Raw genomic sequence first — 6,053 nt, forward strand, 5'->3', positions numbered from 1 at the left:
AAGGTGAAGTGAGGTTGCACCAAGTGGCAGTTTTGATAAGTCTGTAATAAGCTATCATTAGTAATAACATAACATGCCATGATCCCTCTGCTTAAAAGATTTGAGGTTCCAAGATATGAGAATCTTGTTAGCCTAAATCGTACTTTACAGGATGTGGACAAAATACAGTTTTAAGATATAACCTTCAACTAAAACTGCAGAGGGTTAGAAATATGCCAGTAAAAATTATCTGAAAGATTTGTTAGCACTATGTTGAGTTTAAATTCTGAATCACTCAAAAAAAAAATTTCTAAACCTGACTCTTATTTTTCATTAAATGCTAAACCAACAGAAATTTAGTGGTGAAGAATCTTCCTTTGAGTACCCCTAAAAAATGTGGTGTTTGCTTAGGAGATTCTTACCCTTTTTTTTTTAAATTTTATTTATTTATTCATGAGAGCCGGGGGGCGGTGGGAGTAGGGAGAAGCAGGCTCCCTGCTTAGCAGGGAGCCTGATGTGGGGCTCTATCCCAGGACCCTGAGATCATGACCTGAGCCAAAGGCAGACACTTAAAGACTGAGCCACCCAGGCGCCCCAATTCTTACCCTTCTAATTGAGAGTATAAGTAGGAAGCTACAGAATCACAGCAGAACTAATTTCAGTGCTATTTATTATAACATGTTTATTCAAAACACTAGAATATGAACTTCATGAGGGCTGGAAGTTTTGCTTGTTTTGTTCATTGCTGTATCCCTTGCACCATAAGCAGTGCCTGGCACAAAGTAGGAACTAAGAAAATATTTTATTAATACCCCAAAAATGAATGAATTTGAGTACATCCCCAAATTTGCAGAACCCATTACCATATTATTTTCCCAAACCACTTAAATTTGCTGTGTATATTGTATTTACTGTCTTAATACATCCACATTTCTGTCCTCCTCCAGGGTGTGAGTCCTGTCTTATAGTCCTAACATCTCACATAGTTATGATACATAATATGTTTGATGTTAAATTAATTACTCCAGTATACTTGGGTATAGAGACTGAGAAAGGCCTAAAAGGTTTAGGTGAATTCACATCTAATTCTTCAGGGGCTGTTAAGGGAAATTATCATACAGTAGAGCCTTTTGATATTGATGTCAGCTTTGTTTTCCCACAGAATTAAGTCTGTTAACATTTTTAAATGTTTCAGACTGGAATTACAGACCATGAATCTGTCCCAGTGTGGGAATTTATATATTCTTATTTTGAGGGAGGAAAAAATGTTCTGTTTTTACTTCCTGATACAGATCTCAGTGACCACTGCAGTTCCTTCAGAGGGAAACCTCTCTGTGATCCCCATAGCTTTATGTTTGTCATGTAAGCCAGTTGTTAAACCAGATGTTACTAACTTTTTGACGTTAATATTTAAAGGGAGTGTATCCGAGACTGGGAGGCAGTTTGTATACTATCTTTTGTGTGTGGATACCATAGGGCACTTCCACTGGATTATATATTTCTTTGTAAGAGAAAATATTCAGACTATTTTAAGGAAAAAAACAATAAAAGACAGGACTAATAGCCCTTGTTTTTTTCTGAATAGGTACTAACTCTAGTTGTTAACTTTTATTGAAAGTTGTGGAAATGTGCTTTTTGTGTTGCTTTTGGGGACTAGAATTCCTGCCTTGAAAAATCAGAAAATTGTTGGGGATGGAAGTGGTGAGGGGATAGTTAAAGATTTATTTGTATCCCCAATATGTATATTATTTTATATCTTGCTGAAGAATTCATGTGAAAATGCTAATATGCCCATGTAGGATGACATATGTTATATAATAATGCTAAAATTTTTTCCCAAATATTGGTTGTTACATAAACAGTATTTTCAAGTCATTGGCTATTAAGCGAACTCTTTTACACAGTCATTTCAAATTATGTTCAGAAAAGTATGAGACATCATATAGTTGCTTTTGTTTTCCTCCAACATACTTCTGTCCCAAGATTGTAACTCCCTTCCAGATTGATTTACACATTGGGTGCCTTTTAATTTCTGTCGCTTTTTTGCCTGGAGAATGAATCATGGGTTTTATTCTAGCTATGCATTCAACAAATATTTATGGAGTACCTGCTAGGCTAGTAAGTGCTGGCATTTTTCTAACAGCTAAGAATAAAGCACTAAACAAAACAGACAAAAGCTCTGGTCTTCATGAACTTTGCCTTCTAGTGGGAGAGAAAAAAAATTATCCAACATGAATGAATAGCATATGGTATATTAGAGAGTGCTAAAGAGAAAAACAAAGCAGAGAAGGAGAGGGATAAAAAGTAGTGGATTTTAGATAGAGTGGCAGAAAAGATCTCACTGAGAAGAAGACTTTGAAAGAAGCGATGGTGTAAACCCAAAATATCTGGGAGGAGAACATTCCAGCCAGAGGGAATTTTAAGTACAAATGTCCTGAGGTGGGAGCATGCCTGGAATACTCAGACAAAGGCAAGGAAACCAATATAGTTGGATACAACGTGGACAATGCATTATATGTGGTTGGAGCAGAGTGATGGAAGGAAATAGAATAGTGAGCAATAAGGTCAGTCAGATAATGATTGGGGGTGTGTGGAGATGCGTTTATGTAGGATCTTATACATTGTTGGAAGAATTTTGCTTTTTAAAAAAAGAATTTTGCTTTTTATTCTGAGATGAGAAACCATTATAGGGTTTTGAGTAGGAGAGGAACATGATAAAACGAATTTTAATAGGCTCATTCTGGCTACTGAATTGAAAATAGGCAGTAGGATGGCAGGCATAAATAGTGATACAAATTAAGAGGTTATTGCAGTAATTTATGTGAGAGATAGTGGTTTGAACCTGATGAAAGTGTGACAGGGAAGAAGTGGCCTGAGCCAGTAACATTTGCTGACAGACTGGATTTGAGGTCTGAGAGCAGAGAGTCAAAGATCACTTCAAGGGTTTTAATTTGAGTATCCAGAAGAATGGAGTTGCCTTTATTGAGATGAGGTAGATTGTAAGAGGAGTCAGTTTGGATTGGAAAAGGGTAGTAGGAGCTCCAGTTGGGATATTTAAGCTTGAGATGCTCATTAGACATCCAAATGCAAATGTCCTGTTTGAAGTTGGATATAAAAGTCTGTGTCTGGTCTGAAGATGCATATTGGGACATCATCAGCATACAACTTGCAGAGCAGTGACACTGAATGAGATCACCAAGAAAGTAACTCTAGAAAGAGAAGAGAAAATGCACACAGGAGGGTGGAGAGGCCTAGAAGCCAGGGGAAGAGAATGATCAACTATGTCAGATGCCACTGATAAGTCAGATAAGAGAGCCACTGAGAACTGATCATTGGATTTAGCTATGTGGAGGAAACAGGGTCATCCAATGAGATTAGGGCTGAGGGAGAAATAATGGTAGATTTAAGAAGGAAAGTGTGAAATAGTTATCCAGGGGAGTGTCAGAGTGAACGGACTAAAGGAACTTCCTGTGATTATCATACACCATTAAATGCCCTCTTGAGGTTAGTTATCAGTTACATGTGCTTGCGTAGAGTAGATGGAGAGATGTAAGCAGAGTTATGCCTCAGCCGGGCACGTATGCTGAAGTAAGGTTGAGGCAGAAGATCCAGTAGTGTTTGCAAGGGAGCGACGATCATGGCTGATCACAGAACTTAAGTTGCCTGAGTAGGACAATGAGGACATGGCGAGGGCACAGATGGGGGCGAGGGCACAGATGGGTGGTGAGGAATGGTGAAGGGTAGTAAGTAGCTGTATTAATGGATTCTAGAACTAGGTTGGATAAAGGACAGTGAGAGTGGAAGTACTATATGTAATGATATCTAAGGCATCTTCTAAGATTCTCTGATTCCGAGGCATTGCCCGCAGTAGGAGTTGTCGTAAGTGCGAAGTGCATGAATTGTGAATTCCCTAGATGGTAACCAAATTTTAGTATTCTTACCTACCTCATGGACTCTGGGACTCTCAAAGAATTGTGATGTCACCAACAGAGAGTTAGACTTAACAACAGAAAGTCTATTGAGCATAATTTTAAAAAACTAGTATAATGTTAAAGGCCTGTGTTAAATATATGTGAGACAGGTTGGTAGAGCAGTTCAGAGCGTGGACCACCTAGATTTGAATCCTGACTGCGTGTTATCAGCTGTGTGACCTTGACTAAATTGACCTCACTGTGCCTTAGTTTCTTCATCCATAATCTAAAAAACATAAGAGTAATAATAAATCATCACAGGGCTGCTGTGAGGATCATGAGTTCATATATGTAAAGTGCTTCAAGTAGAGCCTGGCCCATGAAAGGACCGTGTAAGTGGCCCTGCAGACTTTGCTGTCAGTCATACACTAACGGACACATATTCAAAATATTCCCAATTGATCCCAGTGTTGCTTGTCGCTTTTTTCCCAGACTGGCATCAGAAGTGCTGTACTGGGTTAATGTCACGTAGCAGATGAAAAAAATGCAGTATGTCTATTTGTTACCTCAAAAATGATAGCAGAACAGGGCTCCTGGGTGGCTCAGTTGGTTAAGTGACTGCCTTTGGCTCAGGTCATGATCCTGGAGTCGTGCGATCGATTCCGGCATTGGGCTCCCTGCTTCTCCCTCTAACCCTCCCATTGTATTGCCTGTAAGGTGACTGTTACCGTATATTGTCTGTGTTCCTTTCTGGTCTATGTTGCTTTTAGGGCCTCTCTTTGCTTAGAGGACCCCTTTCAAGATTTCCTGTAGGGCTGGTTTTGTGTTTGCAAATTCCTTTAGTTTTTGTTTGTCCTGGAAGCTTTTTATCTCTCCTTCAATTTTCAATGACAGCCTAGCTGGATAGAGTATTCTTGGCTGCATATTTTTCTCATTTAGTGCTCTGAATATATCTTGCCTGTCCTTTCTGGCCTGCCAGGTCTCTGTGGATAGGTCTGTTGCCAATCTAATGTTTCTACCCTTGTAGGTTACATATCTCTTCTCCCGAGCTGCTTTCAGGATTTTCTCTTTGTCAATGAGAATCGTAAGTTTTATTATTAGATGTCAGGGTGTTGACCTATTTTTATTGATTTTGAGAGGGGTTCTCTGTGCTTCCTGGATTTTGATGCCTGTTTCCTTCCCCAAATTAGGGAAGTTCTTTGCTATAATTTGCTCCATTATACCTTCTGCCCCTCTCTCTCTTTCTTCTTCTTCTGGGATCCCAATTATTCTGTTGTTTCGTCTTATCGTATCGCCTATCTTTCGAATTCTGCCCTCGTGATCCAGTAGTTGTTTATCTCTCTTTTTCTCAGCTTCTTTATTTTCCATCATTTGGTCTTCTATATTACTGATTCTCTCTTCTGCCTCATTTATCCTAGCAGTTAGCGCCCCCATTTTTGATTGCACCTCATTAATAGCCTTTTTGATTTCTACTTGGTTAGATTTTAGTTCTTTTACTTCTCCAGAAAGGGTTTCTCTAATAACTTCCATATTTTTTTCAAGCCCAGCTAGTATCTTTAAAGTGATGATTCTGAACTCTAGATCTGACATCGTACTAATGTCCGTATTGAGTAGGTCCCTGGCAGTCGGTACTACCTCTTGTTCTTTTTGTTGAGGTGATTTTCTCCGTCTTGTCATTTTGTGCAGAGGAGAATAGATTAATGAGAGAACAAAATGCTAGCAGAGTAACCACGTCCCCAGAAAATATACTCTAAACAAATCAGAAAAGACCTGAAGCAGTGGAAAAAGAAATGGAAAGAGAGAAAAAAGAAAAAGAAAAAAAAGAAAAAGATAAAGATAAAGATAAAAACAAACAAAAACAAACAAAACAAAACAACAACAACAACAACAAAAAAAAAAACAGAATGTGATCAAATATGATCAGGCTGGTATATAGATCAGTGCCACACACTAGATTTGGGGTGTATTTTGGTCTTTTAGAAGAAAGTGCCTCCCAAAATTTTAAAGAAAGAAAAACTTATATATGTAGAAAAATAAGGGTTGATATGATGAAGGGATGGGATATGACTGTAAAGATGGAAATTATAAAAAAAAAATATAAAAGGAATTGATAAGAAGTTGTTTGAAAAAAGAAGAGAGGATTTAAAAAAAGAAAAAAGAAAA

The sequence above is a fragment of the Mirounga angustirostris genome, unplaced genomic scaffold (assembly GCF_029215605.1).
Source record: "Mirounga angustirostris isolate CCGP_5_RB_7025 unplaced genomic scaffold, mMirAng1.0.hap1 SCAF_12, whole genome shotgun sequence".
NCBI lineage: Eukaryota > Metazoa > Chordata > Mammalia > Carnivora > Phocidae > Mirounga > Mirounga angustirostris.